Source organism: Brienomyrus brachyistius, chromosome 12, assembly GCF_023856365.1.
Source record: "Brienomyrus brachyistius isolate T26 chromosome 12, BBRACH_0.4, whole genome shotgun sequence".
In the NCBI taxonomy this organism is placed as follows: Eukaryota; Metazoa; Chordata; class Actinopteri; order Osteoglossiformes; family Mormyridae; genus Brienomyrus; species Brienomyrus brachyistius.
In genome coordinates this window covers 17,515,937-17,541,372 of record NC_064544.1, presented here as the reverse complement: position 1 = coordinate 17,541,372, position 25,436 = coordinate 17,515,937, and the positions used below count along the sequence as shown (strand labels likewise).

The 25,436-nt window shown below is 40.8% G+C and overlaps 2 long non-coding RNA genes across 4 annotated transcripts; both read left to right on the top strand.

The window, feature by feature from the left end:
* Window positions 1–25,436, top strand: LOC125705115 (uncharacterized). Of its 3 annotated transcripts, none has more exons than XR_007381427.1 (3): window positions 1–160; window positions 20,708–20,819; window positions 25,092–25,436. It is a non-coding gene; the product is annotated as an uncharacterized LOC125705115 (long non-coding RNA). The 3 variants fall into 3 exon arrangements; XR_007381425.1 differs by lacking the exon at window positions 25,092–25,436 and adding an exon at window positions 21,191–21,527; XR_007381426.1 differs by lacking the exons at window positions 20,708–20,819; window positions 25,092–25,436 and adding exons at window positions 375–486; window positions 869–1,192.
* On the top strand, window positions 9,929–11,061 carry LOC125705120 (uncharacterized). The gene is made up of 3 exons (XR_007381435.1): window positions 9,929–10,029; window positions 10,244–10,355; window positions 10,738–11,061. It is a non-coding gene; the product is annotated as an uncharacterized LOC125705120 (long non-coding RNA).

Here is a 25,436-nt window from a genome sequence, read left to right as displayed (position 1 = left end):
ACAACCCCTTTAAAAGGACGTGGTTCGACTCTGCTGGCCTCAATTTAGCTGCAGAAGAGACGCTGATCTTCACCAACTTCCAGTGGAATCATGAAGTCCCATCAGATCTCTGCCTTCTGCCTCCTGATGACAGTGCTGCTGTCCTCCACTCTGGCTCAAAGTAAGTCTGCAGCATCTCACAGCTTTTATCAGGACTTTGACAGTATCTTAGATTTAAATGATTCATAAAGATCATGGACCCAATTGTGAGACATGAATACAGTTCTGACTCATTCTTTAGTGTGCATTTTTCACATATGTATGCAGATTGGCTGTATATATTTTGTATGTAGCCTGTACAGTACATACATTTTCTGTTCTTCATGTCTGTCCAGATGTCAACAGACCAGACCAGTGCTGTTTTAGACACTATCCTGGAGAACTGCACATAAAGCAGATAACTGGATATAAAGAGACCAGAAAGGACTGCACTAAACCTGGAATTATGTAAATATTTACTCTTTTATTGTGATACTTTATTGATCCCCATGGAGAAATTCTCTTTTCTTCTCCCCCAACATGCTTTCTGTAGGTGAGAGCAAGCATCAAAGGTAAGGGCAGCCACAGAGCTGTGGGGTTAGGGCCTGGCTCTAAGGTCCACAGCCTTGGCTATCCTGCCAGGCTCAAATCAATGCCCTTCCGATCACAGACACGGAGGCTTAGCGCACTGAGCCACACACCACCCCCGCATCACCCCATTTATTTTTTTGAACTTGCTTTGCAATTTAATGTTTGTTGTGTGCAAAATGTCAGAACAGATATTACAGGTTCTGGGAAAAGTATAAATGGAGAAGCAAGCAGATGTATTAAATTTTTTTTGATCTTTCAGAATTTACACCAGAAAGGAGAATGAAGTGTGTGTCGATCCCAAACATCATTGGGTTCAGGAGATCAAGAAGAAGCTGGATCACCTCCTCAGTAAGCCGGATCAGTAACGCTTCCTGACTGCTTGACAAAACACAAAGAATTATTTCATTTTGGCTTTTGGTTATTTCATTTTGGCTTCTGCATTAATTCTCCAGGAACATTACCTTCTGTCGTCTTTCAAAACATACATTTTTACTGCAGTTTATATTTAATGTTGTGTAAACAGGTAAATTCAAATATATGGCTTTGCATGCATGTTACTGAATAAAAAAATATCGGAAGGTTATTGTGGGTGACGCAGTGTTTTCATTTAAGTCATTTCACTTACAAAACCAATGCCCTTCGGCTGGTAGGCATCTGAAAATGATAATTAGAGAAACATACAAATGTAAGAATGAATAATATAAATGTATTCTCTATGTATGCAAGCATAGTAAACAGATATATATTTATGCACAACTGGCTAAAAGAACTGTTTTAATTTTCACAAATGGGTTAAATTTTTTCATTATAAAAATAATTGAAATAATTGAATTGAAATTGAAAATATCTGTTTTAGTGTGATTATACATTTGGAGACTGAACAAAAATTTTGTTAATTAATTAGTTAATCCTTGAAACATGCTAAGTATGAGGAGATTTTGAAGGTGTCTGACTTGGAGGAGCAGGTGGACGATGTTGTAGTACTGGAGCTCAGGCTGGGGGTGCTGAAGAGCAGAACTGCAGAGCCAAGGGGAAGGTGCAGCAGGCCTGGGCCTCACCGAAGTGGGAAGGACACACACACTCAAACAGACGTAAACTGTTACACACGGACCCACAATCACACATGCAGATCTTCAGATCTGTTTTCGATGGAGCACCACGATACGTAACATCACCGTGCTTAAATACCAAAATGGCAATTTGTAATTTTACGCAGTTTGTATTATAATAGTAAGTTACTTGTAACAGACTGACATGGAACTGAAGTCAAGATGGATTCCTTTGTGGTACCTTACAGTCTGACACAGCAAACATCATGTTCAATAGTGAGACTTTCCCCAGATGTGCATTACCCCCACTCTGCTGAGTGATCAGAAGGTTCTTTCCTGTATTTCTGTAGCGCAAATACAATGCAATACAATACAATGCAATACAAGAGTGAGAGACCAAGAGAGAGCGAGCAGCTTTACTGCGTCATGGAAAGGGAGCATTGTCAATATTTAAGTGAGAAATTAATAATAAGACATGAACTGTGGCATCACTCACCAAAGTCCCCCCAGAACATAGACAAAATGGGCTGGTCTTGGCCATTTCTGGGCTGAAAATTAGTCCCACTCTGTCTGGAGGGGGGGGGGGTTCATGCCCAGCAGGTCAAGCCTCCCCAGCAGCCTCTGTGAGATGATTGTATGAAGTAAAGTCAATGATGAGAGATTATATATTAATATTAATCCATATATCAATTGCTTTGCTTAGCGGTTTTGTACATGGCTTGACTCTCATTTGCCAAAAGGCACAGAACACTGTAAAATACTTTACAGTTTGTAAAATCATTGTAAGGTCAGATTGCACAGTACTTATTGAGTAATCATTGAGCTATACTATAGGCATAATAGGTACAATGAATGGGTGAAATTAGGTACAGTGATGGTTAAAATTTGACAGTTGTATTGTCTCACACTGTGTCACAGCAGCAACACTAAAATAATATAACTATATATGCATTACTTAGATAATTAAAGTATGGCAAAAGTCACTTTCCCTAGTGACTAGTAATTTCTTTTTTATTCAGTAATTGGTAAGTAATTGAATTACTTTTGAATGAAGTGTCTAGTACAGGGGTCTCCAACTCCGGTCCTGGAGAGCTACTCTCCAGTAGGTTTTCTATTCTACCTGCTTCTGATGAGTAACCCTGTTCCAGGTATTTACCTTACAACAGGTGTGGCTCATCAGAAGCCAAGTAGGATAAAAAATCTACTGGATAGTAGCTCTCCAGGACTGGAGTTGGAGACACCTGGTCTAGTAACTGTAATTACTAATTTTCAGAAACTTGCACAAAACTGCTTAACATGCATATTCAACCTCTCACTATCTCTGTCAGTGATCCCAAACTTCCGTAAATCAACCACCATGTCGATAACCAAGAAAACTATCTGTTCCCCTGAACTCAGCTGAATATCACATCTTTGATATTTCGCCCTATTCCGCATTCACGTCACTCCATCCTCTGACTTTGTGGTCACGGTTTCTACAGGCAAGAACACAAATAAGAAAATCATTCAATTTAAATGAAAAATAAATTTGAGAGTTTGAAATAGCAGATCGTGTCAACCTCTACTATTGGTCACATCTGTAAATTTTGTGTTTCTACATTTTCTTTAATCTTTCTTCCACCCCTGCCCCTCTACCTACAGAGACCCAACCCTTTTTAAAGCTCGTGGTTTGACTCTGCTGGCCTCAGTTTAGTTGCAGAAGCGACGCTGATCTTCACAGACATCCAGTGGAATCATGAAGTCCCATCAGATCTCTGTCTTCTGCCTCCTGATGACAGTGCTGCTGTCCTCCACTCTGGCTCGTAGTAAGTGTGCAGCATCTCACAGCTTTTCTCAGAACTTTGTCATTATCTTAGATTTAAATGATTCATGAAAATCATGGACCCAATTGTGAGATATAAATACAGTTCTAAACTCATTTTTCAGTGTGCAATTTTCATGTGTGTATTTAGAATGGCTGTATATATTTTGTATGTAGACTGTACATACATTCTTTATTTCTCTCCAGATGAAAACCGACCAGAACACTGTTGTTTTAACTACCTTTCTGGAAGACTGAAGATGGACATGATAACTGGATATGCAGAGACCAGAGGGAACTGCCCTAAACCTGGAATTATGTAAATATTTATTCTTCTTATGTATTGTTTTGAGCTTGTGATGTAAAGTTTGTTCTATGCAAAATGTCTACAACAGAACGTTTTTAATCCAGGAAAATGTACACATGGAGAAAGAATCTAACGAGTAGATCCATATCAATTTTTTTTTTAAATGTTCAGATTTTACACAACATCCGGCAGTAAAGCGTGTGTCGATCCCAAAGAGAAATGGGTTCAGACGATGATGAAGGAGCTGAATCAGTCCTCCCTGTCAGAAGGATCTGGATCAGCCCTCCCATCGCAAGAAGCGGGATCAGCCCTCCCATCGCAAGAAGCGAGATCACCCCCCCCCCAACGCAAGGAGCGGGATCACCCCCCCCCCATCGCAAGGAGCTGGATCACCCCTCCCCATTAGTAATGCTTTCTGTCTGCCTGGCAAAAACAAAGAATGAATTTTATTACAGTGCAACTTCTACTTCAGTTCTCCTTTAACATTATTTCCTGTCATCTTAATTAATCATTTGAATTACACATGTACTGCATTTTGCTGAATAAAGACTCATGAAAGGTTAAGGTTGCTGACTCAGGTCCTTCATTTAAATCATTTAATTTATAAAACGACATTTATCTGGGTAGTGATAATTGGGTGGGGTTGCCAGAATGATCTAATTCTTAATACTGTGCATGGTAATAAGCAATATATGCATGCATCTCTGAGCCCGAATCGTTATTATAATGCATAATATGTCTCTCATTAAAAATGTATTATCATGTTCATTTTAATGGACAAAAACTATGTTACCTTTTACATATTTATGCATCAAGTAAAGTACCCCAGAATGGTTCAAAACCGAACACAGCAATTTATTTTTTAATACGGGATGGTTGCGCAAAAGAGTGCAAACTCTAATCCTCATATTTCTCAAAACACTTAATTGCATGATTAGACTAACATGTTCTGCCTCGTGCCCATTGCTTCCGGGATAGGCTCCGGACCCCCCGCGACCCAGTAGGATAAGTGGTTTGGAAAATGGATGGATGGATGGACTAACATGTTCTTTTTATGCAGTTGAAAAAAAGTTAACGAAAAGGCTCTTATTCATAGTACATACACAGGATTAGCTACAATCAACAAGAACAGATTTTACCAACCAAAGTACTGTAGTGATTTCCCCTCAGCCAAAGAGACCACTGGCATATTTAGGTACAATGATGGTTTTATTAACAGCCATTGTAGGCCATGGCCATACTGAACACTGCTATGGGAAACTAATGATGAAAATTTTACCGTATCAAACCTGAGTTACGGACTATTTAACCTAAATTTATTTATTTAGGTCATTTGTCTGTTCAGACCTCAGATAGGGGAGGGTCGTTCAGAGATACATTTTTTCGCTTCCACAATGGCAGACTTCAGATCTCACAGGTTGGCCCCAACCGTGCTGTGTGCCGTGTCCTCTGCTCCTGGGTCTTGCCCGGTCACACTTCTACGTAGGGAGCGCAGTTTGGTGGTCACAGGTTTGGAGAAGAGCTGCAGAGTCCTGATCAAACTTTTTTCTTTCTCACCTCAGGAGAAGGGGGGGCACAGCCTCTAAGGCCATCTGTTATGTGGCTGCTATTCCCTGCAGTTCCCTTCTCTTACCTTTTCTGGCTGCATCCTTCTGCTTCTTACTCTGAGCTGTATACAATACGCAACATCCACATCCACAACATCCACATCCACAACATCCACATCATCCACATCCACAACATCCATATCAACAACATCCACAACATCCATATCCACAACATCCACAACATCCACGTAAACAACATCCACAACATCCACATCCACAACATCCACAACATCCACGTCCACAACATCCACATCCACAACATCCACATCAACAACATCCACAACATCCACATCAACAACATCCACATAAACAACATCCACATAAACAACATCCACATAAACAACATCCTCATCAACAACATCCACATCCACAACATCCACAACATCCAAAACATCCACATCCTTTGTGATTACTCATCCATAACATCCATAACATCCACACAAACAACATCCACATCCACAAAATCCTTGTTCACTTTGTTACTCTTTGGAACAGTTTTCCATGCCAGGTGCCCCCTAGAGGGAATATCTCCCACATTCTTTTATTCCATAACCTACTTGTTTATTGCTCCATTTTCATCACTTATATCACCACATAACTCTCACATTCACCCCACAGCTTAGCTTAGCAAGCAGGTACTGCTTTGGAATATGTAAGCACAGTTTTCTTCCTTGCTGAAAATACAACAGTAATACAACACATTGTGTGAATCTCTTGTAACAATGATATGAAGATGAGAACAAAGCAAACACTTATCTTCATAGTGTGACCCCACAAAGGGCGAGAAACACAGCTCCCATCGCTAGCTTAGCGAATCTCCACCAATACAGATGCTATAACCGTTGCCGGCTAGTCGAATACTGAAACAATACTGGGGCTGACAGCGTAAAAATAGAGGAATTTATTTGCGTAAAGCTAAAACACACAAAGACAATCACACTAGGACATCCAGAGCTACAGTATAGTTCTCATGGGAACAAAAAGGAAGAAGTTGTGAAAGAAAAATATACCAATTGCACAGCAAACATTATACACTTAGTAAAATTACACTAAATCACACTTCACCCCTACACTTCACACTTCACAGCAACTCACACATTGTCCCCCACAGGAACGAACACTCAAGGTCCTAGGCAAAGTAAAACAAAACACCATCAACAAACACACAAAATAATATGTGGGCGTCCAAATTAATTCCCACCCCTTGACTAGGCCCAGGAAATCAAACACCAAATTACAGCCATCCATCCATCCATCCATCCACCATCCTGTGCTAAACCAGCAGCTTTAGGAACATTACATTTACATTTACATTCACAGGATTTGGCAGACGCCCTTAGCCAGAGCGACTTACATAAGTGCTTTGAGACTCTGCAATGAATTTCTGATGCTAGCTCAATAAGGACTCAAGCTATGAATACTATCTCTGAGAACTCCATTGAGTAGTGCAGAATTTTTTATTTTTTTATTTTTTTTTTGAACACACACCAGAAAAAGAGTCGAGTAAGAATATAGAAGTTCTACGTCAGGTATTTCTGAAAAAGGAACAGCTTCTTCCCCACAGCTGTCACCCTACTGAACTCAGTCCCCCGCTGAACCTTCCCATCCACACTCACAATTAACCCTCTACACTTTGGAGATCTGTTCACTACACATCTATACATCTGGATATACGTGGCACATCTGCTTACTTGTCCATAGTACATCTGTATGTTTGTCCTTTTGTATAGCAATATAGAATATCTGTATACCTACCGAACGTATCTGTATCTTATTCATTTATCTGTATATTATTCATGCTAATTTATCCCCATCATTTACACTGCCCTTATCTGCTCACTTAACTTATTTGTGCATAATCTGTACTGTACATCTGTACATAACTATTCCCACCTCCGTATATACTCTCTTAACTGTATATACTCTCTTAACTGTATATACAATCTTAACTGTACAAATTGTACATACTGCACTTATTGCACTTGCTACTCTCTGCACTTCTGATTAGATGCTAAACTGTATTTGCTCTTTATTTGTATGTGTGTAATGACAATAAAGTTGAATCTAATCTGGCTTACAAATCTTTTGGGGGTGGGGGGGCCCAGAATTTTCTGATTGCTACCCAGCACGGACAAGAAAATTTGCTTTTGCGTGCAACAACTTACAAACACAAGTAGGTTCACAATAATAATCATGGGAAGTATAATGAACCTTGAAAACATTAATGACACCTGTTGTGAGCTAAATACAAAATACAAAATCAAGCAAACATGATTTGACTCGCTATTCTATGTTAACAAATTGGATTATACCAATTCAAAGATGTTAGAAACTATGTATCCTGAGTTCATCCCATACTTATCCCATACGTACCCATACTTATCCCATACTTATCCCATACGTCTCCCATACTTATCTCATACTTATCCCATACATATCTGCTGCACACTTTTTTAATCACGGCAGTTGCGCTGTGAACTTTTTTTCTGGAGCACTAATGCAAATCGGTGAATTTTACCATCTATAGTCCCCACAATATGATAATTTTTTTCAGGAGTATAATGTATGAGGCATGAATCAGAAGTTAGGGTTGTAGGTATTAAAAAGTCTTCCCTCTACTGCGATTGGATGTTGATGCAAACCAGGAACTTTCCCAATCGTAAACCGAAGGTACATCAATCACCGGTTTTCATGTACTCCCTGTGTCGGTGTGGGGTTTCCCCCCACAGTCCAAAAATGTGGTAAGGTTAATTTGAGTTACCGAATTGCCCATAGGTGTGCATGTGTGAGTGGATGGTGTATGAGTGAGCCCTGTGATGGGTAGATACTGCATTCTGGGTTGTTCCCTGCCTTGTGGCTGTAGCTTTCAGGACAGGCTCTCTACCTCCCAGTCCTGAATAAGATGAGTGGTTACTGAAGATGGATGGACAGATGGACTTTATAGGATGGCTATAGAGGATGGTATATGACCTATAATGTCATAGATCGTAAGTTGCACTCGCAGCATCACAGTTTGTAAGCCCCTTCCATGGGACTGAACCAGCAGACCAGCTCAGATAGTTCCCACCAAGCTCTCTATCTGAAAATGTGGGAAGGAAGGTAGAGAGCATGGGTGGTAAGAATATGCATAGACATTGATGAACAAGCAGCGCAGATCAAAAAATCACATGCAACGGCATCGGCAGCCATAGTTACAGAGTGTTATGTGGTAAGTTATCGGTAAGGTCTTCAGGCAATTTTAAAGACTGAGACCTAGTCTATCAGACACTATAAATGCAACAGATCTCACCCTCATCCAAAGGGACACCACAGCGCCTGACACACTCAACGACTTCTTTGCCCACTCTGATAGAGTAAACAGTGAGCATGCCACCTGGGCCTTTATATCAAGTAAGGCAGACCCTGCATAGGCTCAGTGCCAACAAGTCAGAGGGGCTGGATGGAGTCTCTGTACATGGACTCAGGCCTGTGCTGATGATCTGGCAGGTGGCTCCACCCACATATTGAGAAGGGTGTCTCTGAACCCTGGAGCCAGCCACAAGTAGGAGGGACTTATGCTGCAAGTAGGTGGGTCCTCCATGGGAAGTCGAAAACAGTTGTTAAAGTGATTATTAGTCCACCGAACATTTCAGTAAATAAAGCACTGATCAAATTTGCGGTCAATGTCCAGACATTAAATATGGCTGGTCTGTGATTCTGTTCTTAATACTAACTGGAGAGAAAATAAATGTATTAAATTTACGGTTTCATTTTCAGAAATTCTTCTCATTCATCATGAATTACCCGGAAACTCTGATTTTGCAAAACAGTCACTCGCTAGTTTTAAAATAGATAATTCATTTTCAATTACACAGTATCTCAATATTTTTACGTAGTGTTTACATGAATAATGCAATATTAATATAGAAAACAATGTTTGTGTTACTGGCTAGTACAATACTGTCTAGCCATTAAGCTAACATTGCTTCTTAATGGTACTTGATATCAAGCCACACTGCATCATAAATCTATAAATTTTCTGTAAAGAAAAAAATGAACCAATCAGATGTGTTGATGGTCCTCTTGTAATGAACCCCTCCTATTTGCAGTTACCCTCATACTTGCAACTGGCTCCAGGCTGCAGAGATACATAACTGTACATGTTCAACCTCTCAATATCTGTCAGTGGTCCCAACCTTCCTTGAATCAACAACCATTGTGCCGATATCCAAGGAAACTGCAGAAAACAACAATCAACAAGAACCATGCTGCCAGTTCCTCAGCATCTCCAAAGACCCATCCCACCCCAGACCCTGCTTATTCAAGCTCTTGCCTTCAGGACTGTGCTCTAGGTCCATCCATGCTGCTCTACAAGGCTCCTTCGATGTGTTGCATTGTTACCAATGCATGGTTCCCAAATACTGTACATATATATCTGAACATACTTCTAGTCCCATTTATGTTTGTACTTGTTTATTTACATATTATCTTTAATCTTTGATAGGCAATCTTTTATTTTTCATCTACCCCACCCCCTCCCCCACCAGTCACACAACCCCTTTAAAAGGACGTGGTTCGACTCTGCTGGCCTCAATTTAGCTGCAGAAGAGACGCTGATCTTCACCAACTTCCAGTGGAATCATGAAGTCCCATCAGATCTCTGCCTTCTGGCTCAAAGTAAGTCTGCAGCATCTCACAGCTTTTATCAGGACTTTGACAGTATCTTAGATTTAAATGATTCATAAAGATCATGGACCCAATTGTGAGACATGAATACAGTTCTGACTCATTCTTTAGTGTGCATTTTTCACATATGTATGCAGAGTGGCTGTATATATTTTGTATGTAGCCTGTACAGTACATACATTTTCTGTTCTTCATGTCTGTCCAGATGTCAACAGACCAGACCAGTGCTGTTTTAGACACTATCCTGGAGAACTGCACATAAAGCAGATAACTGGATATAAAGAGACCAGAAAGGACTGCACTAAACCTGGAATTATGTAAATATTTACTCTTTTATCATGATACTTTATTGATCCCCATGGAGAAATTCTCTTTTCTTCTCCCCCAACATGCTTTCTGTAGGTGAGAGCAAGCATCAAAGGTAAGGGCAGCCACAGAGCTGTGGGGTTAGGGCCTGGCTCTAAGGTCCACAGCCTTGGCTATCCTGCCAGGCTCAAATCAATGCCCTTCCGATCACAGACACAGAGGCTTAGCGCACTGAGCCACACACCACCCCCGCATCACCCCATTTATTTTTTTGAACTTGCTTTGCAATTTAATGTTTGTTGTGTGCAAAATGTCAGAACAGATATTACAGGTTCTGGGAAAAGTATAAATGGAGAAGCAAGCAGATGTATTTAATTTTTTTTGATCTTTCAGAATTTACACCAGAAAGGAGAATGAAGTGTGTGTCGATCCCAAACATCATTGGGTTCAGGAGATCAAGAAGAAGCTGGATCACCCCCTCAGTAAGCCGGATCAGTAACGCTTCCTGACTGCTTGACAAAACACAAAGAATTATTTCATTTTGGCTTTTGGTTATTTCATTTTGGCTTCTGCATTAATTCTCCAGGAACATTACCTTCTGTCGTCTTTCAAAACATACATTTTTACTGCAGTTTATATTTAATGTTGTGTAAACAGGTAAATTCAAATATATGGCTTTGCATGCATGTTACTGAATAAAAAAATATCGGAAGGTTATTGTGGGTGACGCAGTGTTTTCATTTAAGTCATTTCACTTACAAAACCAATGCCCTTCGGCTGGTAGGCATCTGAAAATGATAATTAGAGAAACATACAAATGTAAGAATGAATAATATAAATGTATTCTCTATGTATGCAAGCATAGTAAACATATATATATATATTTATGCACAACAGGCTAAAAGAACTGTTTTAATTTTCACAAATGGGTTAAATTTTTTCATTATAAAAATAATTGAAATAATTGAATTGAAATTGAAAATATCTGTTTTAGTGTGATTATACATTTGGAGACTGAACAAAAATTTTGTTAATTAATTAGTTAATCCTTGAAACATGCTAAGTATGAGGAGATTTTGAAGGTGTCTGACTTGGAGGAGCAGGTGGACGATGTTGTAGCACTGGAGCTCAGGCTGGGGGCGCTGAAGAGCAGAACTGCAGAGCCAAGGGGAAGGTGCAGCAGGCCTGGGCCTCACCGAAATGCTGAGTGATCAGAAGGTTCTTTCCTGTATTTCTGTAGCGCAAATACAATGCAATACAATACAATACAATTCAATACAATACAATATAATACAATGCAATACATCCATCCATTTTCCAAACCGCTTATCCTATTGGGTCGCGGGGGGTCCGGAGTCTATCCCAGAAGCAATGAGCACGAGGCAGGGGGGGGCCAGCCCATCACAGGGCACTACAATGCAATACATCCATCCATCCATCCATCCAAACCGCTTATCCTACTGGGTCGCGGGGGGTCCGGAGTCTATTCCAGAAGCAATGAGCACGAGGCAGGGGGGGGGGGGGCAGCCCATCACAGGGCACTACAATGCAATACAATACAATATAAATATTGTGTGTGCAGTGCAGTGCAAATAAAGAATGTGCAAATGTAATAAAGAAGCAAACAAGACAACAAATTGTAGCACCTTTGAAGGGTAATGGGGGGGGGGGGTGTCTGATGGGGGTAGTGGCTGTCTATCAGGTCGGGTGATTGAATAGTGGGGGCAGTGTCAGTCCTTGGGGGGCAGCAAGATACTGAGGAGCCTCCAGATGGTGGGAGAGGAGCTTCCATGATCAATCAAGACCTGCTGTCAACCATGTACGCTCCCAGGAGCTTCACACCGCCGGCTGCCTCGACTGTGGGGAGCTTGATGACCAAGAGAGAGTGAGCAGCTTTACTGCGTCATGGAAAGGGAGCATTGTCAATATTTAAGTGAGAAATTAATAATAAGACATGAACTGTGGCATCACTCATCAAAGTCCCCCCAGAACATAGACAAAATGGGCTGGTCTTGGCCACTTCTGGGCTGAAAATTAGACCCACTCTGTCTGGAGGGGGGGTTCATGCCCAGCAGGTCAAGCCTCCCCAGCAGCCTCTGTGAGATGATTGTATGAAGTAAAGTCAATGATGAGAGATTATATATTAATATTAATTCATATATCAATTGCTTTGCTTAGCGGTTTTGTACATGGCTTGACTCTCATTTGCCAAAAGGCACAGAACACTGTAAAATACTTTACAGTTTGCAGAAATCATTGTAAGGTCAGATTGCACAGTACTTATTGAGGAATCATTGAGCTATACTATAGGCATAATAGGTACAATGAATGGGTGAAATTAGGTACAGTGATGGATAAAATTTGACAGTTGTATTGTCTCACACTGTGTCACAGCAGCAACACTAAAATAATATAACTATATATGCATTACTTAGATAATTAAAGTATGGCAAAAGTCACTTTCCCTAGTGACTAATTTGTTTTTAATTCAGTAATTGGTAAGTAATTGAATTACTTTTGAATGAAGTGTCTAGTACAGGGGTCTCCAACTCCGGTCCTGGAGAGCTACTATCCAGTAGGTTTTCTATTCTACCTGCTTCTGATGAGTAACCCTGTTCCTGGTATTTACCTGACAACAGGTGTGGCTCATCAGAAGCCAGGTAGGATAGAAAATCTACTGGATAGTAGCTCTCCAGGACTGGAGTTGGAGACACCTGGTCTAGTAACTGTAATTACTAATTTTCAGAAACTTGCACAAAACTGCTTAACATGCATATTCAACCTCTCACTATCTCTGTTAGCGATCCCAAACTTCCGTAAATCAACCACCATGTCGATAACCAAGAAAACTATCTGTTCCCCTGAACTCAGCTGAATATCACGTCTTTGATATTTCGCCCTATTCCGCATTCACTTCACTCCATCCTCTGACTTTGTGGTCACGGTTTCTACAGGCAAGAACACAAATAAGAAAATCATTTAATTTAAATGAAAAATAAATTTGAGAGTTTGAAATAGCAGATCGTGTCGACCTCTACTATTGGTGGCATCTGTAAATTTTGTGTTTCTACATTTTCTTTAATCTTTCTTCCACCCCTGCCCCTCTACCTACAGACACCTAACCCTTTTTAAAGGTCGTGGTTCGCCTCAGTTTAGTTGCAGAAGCGACGCTGATCTTCACAGACATCCAGTGGAATCATGAAGTCCCATCAGATCTCTGCCTTCTGCCTCCTGATGACAGTGCTGCTGTCCTCCACTCTGGCTCAACGTAAGTCTGCAGCATCTCACAGCTTTTATCAGGACTTTGTCAGTATCTTAGATTTAAATGATTCATTAAGATTATGGACCCATTTGTGAGGTATGAATGCAGTTCTGGCTAGTTTTTCGGTGTAATTCTTTTATGTATATATTCAGAGTGTCTGTATATATTTCGTATGTAGACTGTACATACATTTTCTGTTCCTCATATCTCCATATGGCAATGGACCAGAGGAGTGCTGTTTTACATTCATACCTGGAAAACTGAAGAAAGACATTATAACTGGATATGCAGAGACCAGAGGGGACTGCAGTAAACCTGGAATTATGTAAATATTTATTCTTCTCATGTATTGTTTTGAGCTTGTGATGTAAAATGTCTACAACAAAACTCATTTTTAATCCAGGAAATTGTGTACATGGAGAAAGAATCTAACGAGTAGATCCATATCAATTTTTTTTTTTAAATGTTCAGATTTTACACAACATTTGGCAGAGACGTGTGTGTCGATCCCAAAGAGAAATGGGTTCAGACGATGATGAAGGAGCTGAATCAGTCCTCCCCGTCAGAAGGATCTGGATCAGCCCTCCCATCGCAAGAAGCGAGATCACCCCCCCCAACGCAAGGAGCGGGATCACCCCCCCCCCATCACAAGGAGCAAGATCACCCCCTCCATCGCAAGGAGCGGGATCACCCCCCCATCGCAAGGAGCAAGATCACCCCCCCCATCACAAGGACCGGGATCAGCCCCCCCATCGGAAAGAGCTGGATCACCCCTCCCCATTAGTAATGCTTTCTGTCTGCCTGGCAAAAACAAAGAATGAATTTTATTACAGTGCAACTTCTACTTCAGTTCTCCTTTAAGATTATTTCCTGTCATCTTAATTAATCATTTGAATTGCACATGTACTGCATTTTGCTGAATAAAGACTCATGAAAGGTTAAGGTTGCTGACTCAGGTCCTACATTTAAATCATTTAACTGGGTAGTGATAATTGGGTGGGGTTGCCAGAATGATCTAATTCTTAATACTGTGCATGGTAATAAGCAATATATGCATGCATCTCTGAGCCCGAATCGTTATAATAATGCATAATATGTCTCTCATTAAAAATGTATTATCATGTTCATTTTAATGGACAAAAACTATGTTACCTTTTACATATTTATGCATCAGGTAAAGTACCCCAGAATGGCTCAAAACCGAACACAGCAATTTATTTTTTAATACGGGATGGTTGAGCAAAATCCAGGATGAGTGCAAACTCTAATCCTCATATTTCTCAAAACACTTAATTGCATGATTAGACTAACATGTTCTGCCTCGTGCCCATTGCTTCCGGGATAGGCTCCGGACCCCCCGCGACCCAGTAGGATGAGCGGTTTGGAAAATGGATGGATGGATGGACTAACATGTTCTTTTTATGCAGTTGAAAAAAAGTTAACGAAAAGGCTCTTATTCATAGTACATACACAGGATTAGCTACAATCAACAAGAACAGATTTTACCAACCAAAGTACTGTAGTGATTTCCCCTCAGCCAAAGAGACCACTGGCATATTTAGGTACAATGATGGTTTTATTAACAGCCATTGCAGGCCATGGCCATACTGGACACTGCTATGGGAAACTAATGATGAAAATTTTACCGTATCAAACCTGAGTTACGGACTATTTAACCTAAATTTATTTATTTAGGTCATTTGTCTGTTCAGACCTCAGATAGGGGAGGGTCGTTCAGAGATACATTTTTTCGCTTCCACAATGGCAGACTTCAGATCTCACAGGTTGGCCCCAGCCGTGCTGTGTGCCATGTCCTCTGCTCCTGGGTCTTGCCCAGTCACACTTCTACGCAGTTTGGTGGTCACAGGTTTGGAGAAGAGCTGCAGAGTCCTGATCAAACTTTTTTCTTTCTCACATCAGGAGAAGGGGGGGCACAGCCTCTAAGGCCATCTGTTATGTGGCTGCTATTCCCTGCAGTTCCCTTCTCTTACCTTGGCTGCATCCTTCTGCTTCTTACTCTGAGCTGTATAGAATACGCAACATCCACATCCACAACATCCACATCCACAACATCCACAACATCCATATCAACAACATCCACAACATCCACATCCACAACATCCACAACATCCACATCCACAACATCCACAATATCCACAACATCCACATCCACAACATCCACAACATCCACATCCACAACATCGACAACATCCACGTCCACAACATCCACAACATCCACATCAACAACATCCACAACATCCATATCCACAACATCCACATAAACAACATCCACAACATCCACATAAACAACATCCACATAAACAACATCCACGACATGCACATCCACATCAACAACATCCACAACATATACAACATCCACATCAACAACATCCACAACATCCAAAACATCCACATCAACAACATCCACAACATCCATATCCACAACATCCACATAAACAACATCCACATAAACAACATCCACGACATGCACATCCACATCAACAACATCCACATCCACAACATATACAACATCCACATCAACAACATTCACGACATGCACATCCACATCAACAACATCCACAACATATACAACATCCATATCAACAACATCCACAACATCCAAAACATCCACATCCACAACATCCACATCAACAACATCCACAACATCCATATCCACAACATCCACATAAACAACATCCACGACATGCACATCCACATCAACAACATCCACAACATATACAACATCTACATCAACAACATCAACAACATCCAAAACATCCACATCCACAACATCCACATTAACAACATCCACAACATCCATATCAACAACATCCACATAAACAACATCCACATAAACAACATCCACATCCACAACATATACAACACCCACATCAACAACATCCACATCCACAAAATCCTTGTTCACTTTGTTACTCTTTGGAACAGTTTTCCATGCCAGGTCCCCCCTAGAGGGAACATCTCCGACATTCTTTTATTCCATAACCTACTTGTTTATTGCTCCATTTTCATCACTTATATCACCACATAACTCTCACATTCACCCCACAGCTTAGCTTAGCAAGCAGGTACTGCTTTGCAATATGTAAGCACAGATTTCTTCCTTGCTGAAAATACAGCAGTAATACAACACATTGTGTGAATCTCTTGTAACAATGATATGAAGATGAGAACAAAGCAAACACTTATCTTCATAGTGTGACCCCACAAAGGGCGAGAAACCCAGCTCCCATCGCTAGCTTAGCGAATCTCCACCGATATAGACCCTATAACCGTTGCCGGCTAGTCGAATAATGAAACAATACTGGGGCTGACAGCGTAAAAATAGAGGAATTTATTTGCGTAAAGCTAAAACACACCTAAGACAATCACACTAGGACATCCAGAGCTACAGTATAGTTTTCATGGGAACAGAAAGGAAGAAATTGTGAAAGAAAAATATACCAATTGCACAGCAAACATTATACACTTAGTAAAATTACACTAAATCACACTTCACCCCTACACTTCACACTTCACAGCAACTCACACATTGTCCCCCACAGGAACTAACACTCAAGGTCCTAGGCAAAGTAAAACAAAACACCATCAACAAACACACAAAATAATATGCGGGCGTCCAAATTAATTCCCACCCCTTGACTAGGCCCAGGAAATCAAACACCAAATTACAGCCATCCATCCATCCATCCATCCACCATCCTGTGCTAAACCAGCAGCTTTAGGAACAGCTTCTTCCCCACAGCTGTCACCCTACTGAACTCAGTCCCCCGCTGAACCTTCCCATCCACACTCACAATTAACCCTCTACACTTTGGAGATCTGTTCACTACATATCTGTACATCTGGATATACGTGGCACGTCTGCTTACTTGTCCATAGTACATCTGTATGTTTGTCCTTCTGTATAGCAATATAGAATATCTGTATACCTACCAAACGTATCTGTATCTTATTAATTTATCTGTATATTATTCATGCTAATTTATCCCCATCATTTACACTGCCCTTATCTGCTCACGTAACTTATTTGTACATAATCTGTACTGTACATCTGTACATAACTATTCCCACCTCCGTATATACTCTCTTAACTGTATATACTCTCTTAACCGTATATACTCTCTTAACTGTACAAATTGTACATACTGCACTTATTGCACTTGCTACTCTCTGCACTTCTGATTAGATGCTAAACTGTATTTGCTCTTTATTTGTACATGTGTAATGACAATAAAGTTGAATCTAATCTGGCTTACAAATCTTTTGGGGGTGGGGGGGGGGGGGCAGAATTTTCTGATTGCTACCCAGCACGGACAAGAAAATTTGCTTTTGCATGCAACAACTTACAAACACAAGCAGGTTCACAATAATAATCATGGGAAGTATAATGAACCTTGAAAACATTAATGACACCTGTTGTGAGCTAAATACAAAATACAAAATCAAGCAAACATGATTTGACTCGCTATTCTATGTTAACAAATTGGATTATACCAATTCAAAGATGTTAGAAACTATGTATCCTGAGTTCTTCCCATACTTATCCCATACGTACCCATACTTATCCCATACTTATCCCATACGTCTCCCATACTTATCTCATACTTATCCCATACATATCTGCTGCACACTTTTTTAATCACGGCAGTTGCGCTGTGAACTTTTTTTCTGGTGCACTAATGCAAATCAGTGAATTTTACCATCTATAGTCCCCACAATATGATAATTTTTTTCAGGAGTATAATGTATGAGGCATGAATCAGAAGTTAGGGTTGTAGGTATTAAAAAGTCTTCCCTCTACTGCGATTGGATGTTGATGCAAACCAGGAACTTTCCCAATCGTAAACCGAAGGGACATCAATCACCGGTTTTCATGTACTCCCTGTGTCGGTGTGGGGTTTCCCCCCACAGTCCAAAAATGTGGTAAGGTTAATTTGAGTTACCGAATTGCCCATAGGTGTGCATGTGTGAGTGGATGGTGTATGAGTGAGCCCTGTGATAGGTAGGTACTGCATTCTGGGTTGTTCCCTGCCTTGTGGCTGTAGCTTTCAGGACAGGCTCTCTACCTCCCAGTCCTGAATAAGATGAGTGGTTACTGAAGATGGATGGACAGATGGACTTTATAGGATGGCTATAGAGGATGGTATATGACCTATAATGTCATAGATCGTAAGTTGCACTCGCAGCATCACAGTTTGTAAGCCCCTTCCATGGGACTGAACCAGCAGACCAGCTCAGATAGTTCCCACCAAGCTCTCCATCTGAAAATGTGGGAAGGAAGGTAGAGAGCATGGGTGGTAAGAATATGCATAGACATTGATGAACAAGCAGCGCAGATCAAAAAATCACATGCAACGGCATCGGCAGCCATAGTTACAGAGTGTTATGTGGTAAGTTATCGGTAAGGTCTTCAGGCAATTTTAAAGACTGAGACCTAGTCTATCAGACACTATAAATGCAACAGATCTCACCCTCATCCAAAGGGACACCACAGCGCCTGACACACTCAACGACTTCTTTGCCCACTCTGATAGAGTAAACAGTGAGCATGCCACCTGGGCCTCTATATCAAGTAAGGCAGACCCTGCATAGGCTCAGTGCCAACAAGTCAGAGGGGCTGGATGGAGTCTCTGTACATGGACTCAGGCCTGTGCTGATGATCTGGCAGGTGGCTCCACCCACATATTGAGAAGGGTGTCTCTGAACCCTGGAGCCAGCCACAAGTAGGAGGGACTTATGCTGCAAGTAGGTGGGTCCTCCATGGGAAGTCGAAAACAGTTGTTAAAGTGATTATTAGTCCACCGAACATTTCAGTAAATAAAGCACTGATCAAATTTGCGGTCAATGTCCAGACATTAAATATGGCTGGTCTGTGATTCTGTTCTTAATACTAACTGGAGAGAAAATAAATGTATTAAATTTACGGTTTCATTTTCAGAAATTCTTCTCATTCATCATGAATTACCCGGAAACTCTGATTTTGCAAAACAGTCACTCGCTAGTTTTAAAATAGATAATTCATTTTCAATTACACAGTATCTCAATATTTTTACGTAGTGTTTACATGAATAATGCAATATTAATATAGAAAACAATGTTTGTGTTACTGGCTAGTACAATACTGTCTAGCCATTAAGCTAACATTGCTTCTTAATGGTACTTGATATCAAGCCACACTGCATCATAAATCTATAAATTTTCTGTAAAGAAAAAAATGAACCAATCAGATGTGTTGATGGTCCTCTTGTAATGAACCCCTCCTATTTGCAGTTACCCTCATACTTGCAACTGGCTCCAGGCTGCAGAGATACATAACTGTACATGTTCAACCTCTCAATATCTGTCAGTGGTCCCAACCTTCCTTGAATCAACAACCATTGTGCCGATATCCAAGGAAACTGCAGAAAACAACAATCAACAAGAACCATGCTGCCAGTTCCTCAGCATCTCCAAAGACCCATCCCACCCCAAACCCTGCTTATTCAAGCACTTGCCTTCAGGACTGTGCTCTAGGTCCATCCATGCTGCTCTACAAGGCTCCTTCGATGTGTTGCATTGTTACCAATGCATGGTTCCCAAATACTGTACATATATATCTGAACATACTTCTAGTCCCATTTCTGTTTGTACTTGTTTATTTACATATTATCTTTAATCTTTGATAGGCAATCTTTCATCTACCCCACCCGCCTCCCCCACCAGTCACACAACCCCTTTAAAAGGACGTGGTTCGACTCTGCTGGCCTCAATTTAGCTGCAGAAGAGACGCTGATCTTCACCAACTTCCAGTGGAATCATGAAGTCCCATCAGATCTCTGCCTTCTGCCTCCTGGTGACAGTGCTGTTGTCCTCCACTCTGGCTCAAAGTAAGTCTGCAGCATCTCACAGCTTTTATCAGGACTTTGACAGTATCTTAGATTTAAATGATTCATAAAGATCATGGACCCAGTTGTGAGACATGAATACAGTTCTGACTCATTCTTTAGTGTGCATTTTTCACATATGTATGCAGAGTGGCTGTATATATTTTGTATGTAGCCTGTACAGTACATACATTTTCTGTTCTTCATGTCTGTCCAGATGGCAACAGACCAGACCAGTGCTGTTTTAGACACTATCCTGGAGAACTGCACATAAACCAGATAACTGGATATAAAGAGACCAGAAAGGACTGCAGTGAACCTGGAATTATGTAAATATTTACTCTTTTATCATGATACTTTATTGATCCCCATGGAGAAATTCTCTTTTCTTCTCCCCCAACATGCTTTCTGTAGGTGAGAGCAAGCATCAAAGGTAAGGGCAGCCACAGAGCTGTGGGGTTAGGGCCTGGCTCTAAGGTCCACAGCCTTGGCTATCCTGCCAGGCTCAAATCAATGCCCTTCCGATCACAGACACAGAGGCTTAGCGCACTGAGCCACGCATCACCCCATCTATTTTTTTGAACTTGCTTTGCAATTTAATGTTTGTTGTGTGCAAAATGTCAGAACAGATATTACAGGTTCTGGGAAAAGTATAAATGGAGAAGCAAGCAGATGTATAAAATTTTTTTTGATCTTTCAGAATTTACACCATAAAGGAGAATGAAGTGTGTGTCGATCCCAAACATCATTGGGTTCAGGAGATCAAGAAGAAGCTGGATCACCCCCTCAGTAAGCCGGATCAGTAACGCCTCCTGACTGCTTGGCAAAACACAAAGAATTATTTCATTTTGGCTTTTGGTTATTTCATTTGTCTTTTTCATTTTGGCTTCTGCATTAATTCTCCAGGAACATTACCTTCTGTCGTCTTTCAAAACATACATTTTTACTGCAGTTTATATTTAATGTTGTGTAAACAGGTAAATTCAAATATATGGCTTTGCATGCATGTTACTGAATAAAAAAATATTGGAAGGTTATTGTGGGTGACGCAGTGTTTTCATTTAAGTCATTTCACTTACAAAACCAATGCCCTTCGGCTGGTAGGCGTCTGAAAATGATAATTAGAGAAACATACAAATGTAAGAATGAATAATATAAATGTATTCTCTATGTATGCAAGCATAGTAAACAGATATATATTTATGCACAACATCCTAAAAGAACTGTTTTAATTTTCACAAATGGGTTACATTTTTTCATTATAAAAATAATTGAAATAATTGAATTGAAATTGAAAATATCTGTTTTAGTGTGATTATACATTTGGAGACTGAACAAAAATTTTGTTAATTAATTAGTTAATCCTTGAAACATGCTAAGTATGAGGAGATTTTGAAGGTGTCTGACTTGGAGGAGCAGGTGGACGATGTTGTAGCACTGGAGCTCAGGCTGGGGGTGCTGAAGAGCAGAACTGCAGAGCCAAGGGGAAGGTGCAGCAGGCCTGGGCCTCACCGAAGTGGGAAGGACACGGACACACACACTCAAACAGACGTAAACTGTTACACACGGACCCACAATCACACATGCAGATCTTCAGATCTGTTTTCGATGGAGCACCACGATACGTAACATCACCATGCTTAAATACCAAAATGGCAATTTGTAATTTTACGCAGTTTGTATTATAATAGTAAGTTACTTGTAACAGACTGACATGAAACTGAAGTCAAGATGGATTCCTTTGTGGTACCTTTCAGTCTGACACAGCAAACATCATGTTCAATAGTGAGACTTTCCCCAGATGTGCATTACCCCCACTCTGCTGAGTGATCAGAAGGTTCTTTCCTGTATTTCTGTAGCGCAAATACAATGCAATACAATACAATACAATACAATACAATGCAATACAATACAATACAATATAATACAATGCAATACATCCATCCATTTTCCAAACCGCTTATCCTATTGGGTCGCGGGGGGTCCGGAGTCTATCCCAGAAGCAATGAGCACGAGGCAGGGGGGGGCCAGCCCATCACAGGGCACTACCATGCAATACATCCATCCATCCATCCATCCATCCAAACCGCTTATCCTACTGGGTCGCGGGGGGTCTGGAGCCTATTCCAGAAGCAATGAGCACGAGGCAGGGGGGGGCAGCCCATCACAGGGCACTACAATGCAATACAATACAATATAAATATTGTGTGTGCAGTGCAGTGCAAATAAAGAATGTGCAAATGTAATAAAGAAGCAAACAAGACAACAAATTGTAGCACCTTTGAAGGGTAATGGGGGGGGGGGTGTGATGGGGGTAGTGGCTGTCTATCAGGTCGGGTGATTGAATAGTGGGGGCAGTGTCAGTCCTTGGGGGGCAGCAAGATACTGAGGAGCCTCCAGATGGTGGGAGAAGAGCTTCCATGATCAATCAAGACCTGCTGTCAACCATGTACGCTCCCAGGAGCTTCACACAGCCGGCTGCCTCGACTGTGGGGAGCTTGATGACCAAGAGAGAGCGAGCAGCTTTACTGCGTCATGGAAAGGGAGCATTGTCAATATTTAAGTGAGAAATTGTGAGAAATTAATAATAAGACATGAACTGTGGCATCACTCATCAAAGTCCCCCATAGACAAAATGGGCTGGTCTTGGCCACTTCTGGGCTGAAAATTAGTCCCACTCTGTCTGGAGGGGGGGTTCATGCCCAGCAGGTCCAGCCTCCCCAGCAGCCTCTGTGAGATGATTGTATGAAGTAAGTCAATGATGAGAGATTATGTATTAATATTAATTCATATATTAATTGCGTTGCTTAGCGGTTTTGTACATGGCTTGACTCTCATTTGCCAAAAGGCACAGAACACTGTAAAATACTTTGCAGTTTGCAGAAATCATTGTAAGGTCAGATTGCACAGTACTTATTCAGTAATCATTGAGCTATACTATAGGCATAATAGGTACAATGAATGGGTGAAATTAGGTACAGTGATGGATAAAATTTGACAGTTGTATTGTCTCACACTGTGTCACAGCAGCAACACTAAAATAATATAACTATATATGCATTACTTAGATAATTAAAGTATGGCAAAAGTCACTTTCCCTAGTGACTAATTTGTTTTTTATTCAGTATTTGGTAAGTAATTGAATTACTTTTGTATGAAGTGTCTAGTACAGGGGTCTCCAACTCCGGTCCTGGAGAGCTACTATCCAGTAGGTTTTCTATTCTACCTGCTTCTGATGAGTAACCCTGTTCCTGGTATTTACCTGACAACAGGTGTGGCTCATCAGAAGCCAGGTAGGATAGAAAATCTACTGGATAGTAGCTCTCCAGGACTGGAGTTGGAGACACCTGGTCTAGTAACTGTAATTACTAATTTTCAGAAACTTGCACAAAACTGCTTAACATGCATATTCAACCTCTCACTATCTCTGTCAGCGATCCCAAACTTCCGTAAATCAACCACCATGTCGATAACCAAGAAAACTATCTGTTCCCCTGAACTCAGCTGAATATCACGTCTTTGATATTTCGCCCTATTCCGCATTCACTTCACTCCATCCTCTGACTTTGTGGTCACGGTTTCTACAGGCAAGAACACAAATAAGAAAATCATTTAATTTAAATGAAAAATAAATTTGAGAGTTTGAAATAGCAGATCGTGTCGACCTCTACTATTGGTGGCATCTGTAAATTTTGTGTTTCTACATTATCTTTAATCTTTCTTCCACCCCTGCCCCTCTACCTACAGACACCTAACCCTTTTTAAAGGTCGTGGTTCGCCTCAGTTTAGTTGCAGAAGCGACGCTGATCTTCACAGACATCCAGTGGAATCATGAAGTCCCATCAGATCTCTGCCTTCTTCCTCCTGATGACAGTGCTGCTGTCCTCCACTCTGGCTCAAAGTAAGTCTGCAGCATCTCACAGCTTCTATCAGGACTTTGTCAGAATTTTATTTAAATGATTTATACTGATTATGGACCCAATTGTGAGATATGAATATAGTTCCAATTAGTTTTTCAGTGCATGTCTTTCATGTATGTATTCAAAGTGGCTTTATATATTTTGTATGTATCCTGTACATATATTTTCTGTTCTTCATATCTCTCCAGATCGCAACAGACCAAACCAGTGCTGTTCTAGATACTATCCTGGAGAACTGCACATAAACCAGATAACTGGATATAAAGAGACCAGAAAGGACTGCAGTAAACCTGGAATTATGTAAATATTTACTATTTTATTGTGATACTTTATTGATCCCCATGGAGAAATTTTCTTCTCCCCCAACATGCCTTCTGTAGGTGAGAGCAAGCATCAAAGGTAAGGGCAGCCACAGAGCTGGGGGGTTAGGGCCTTGCTCTAAGGTCCACAGCCTTGGCTATCCTGCCAGGCTCAAATCAATGCCCTTCCGATCACAGACACAGAGGCTTAGCGCACTGAGCCACACACCACCCCCGCATCACCCCATTTATTTTTTTGAACTTGCTTTGCAATTTAATGTTTGTTGTGTGCAAAATGTCAGAACAGATATTACAGGTTCTGGGAAAAGTATAAATGGAGAAGCAAGCAGATGTATTTAATTTTTTTTTTTTGATCTTTCAGAATTTACACCAGAAAGGAGAATGAAGTGTGTGTCGATCCCAAAAATCATTGGGTTCAGGAGATCAAGAAGAAGCTTGATCACCCCCTCAGTAAGTCGGATCACCCCCTCAGTAAGCCGGATCAGTAACGCCTCCTGACTGCTTGGCAAAACACAAAGAATTATTTCATTTTGGCTTTTGGTTATTTCATTTTGGCTTCTGCATTAATTCTCCAGGAACATTACCTTCTGTCGTCTTTCAAAACATACATTTTTACTGCAGTTTATATTTAATGTTGTGTAAACAGGTAAATTCAAATATATGGCTTTGCATGCATGTTACTGAATAAAAAAATATCGGAAGGTTA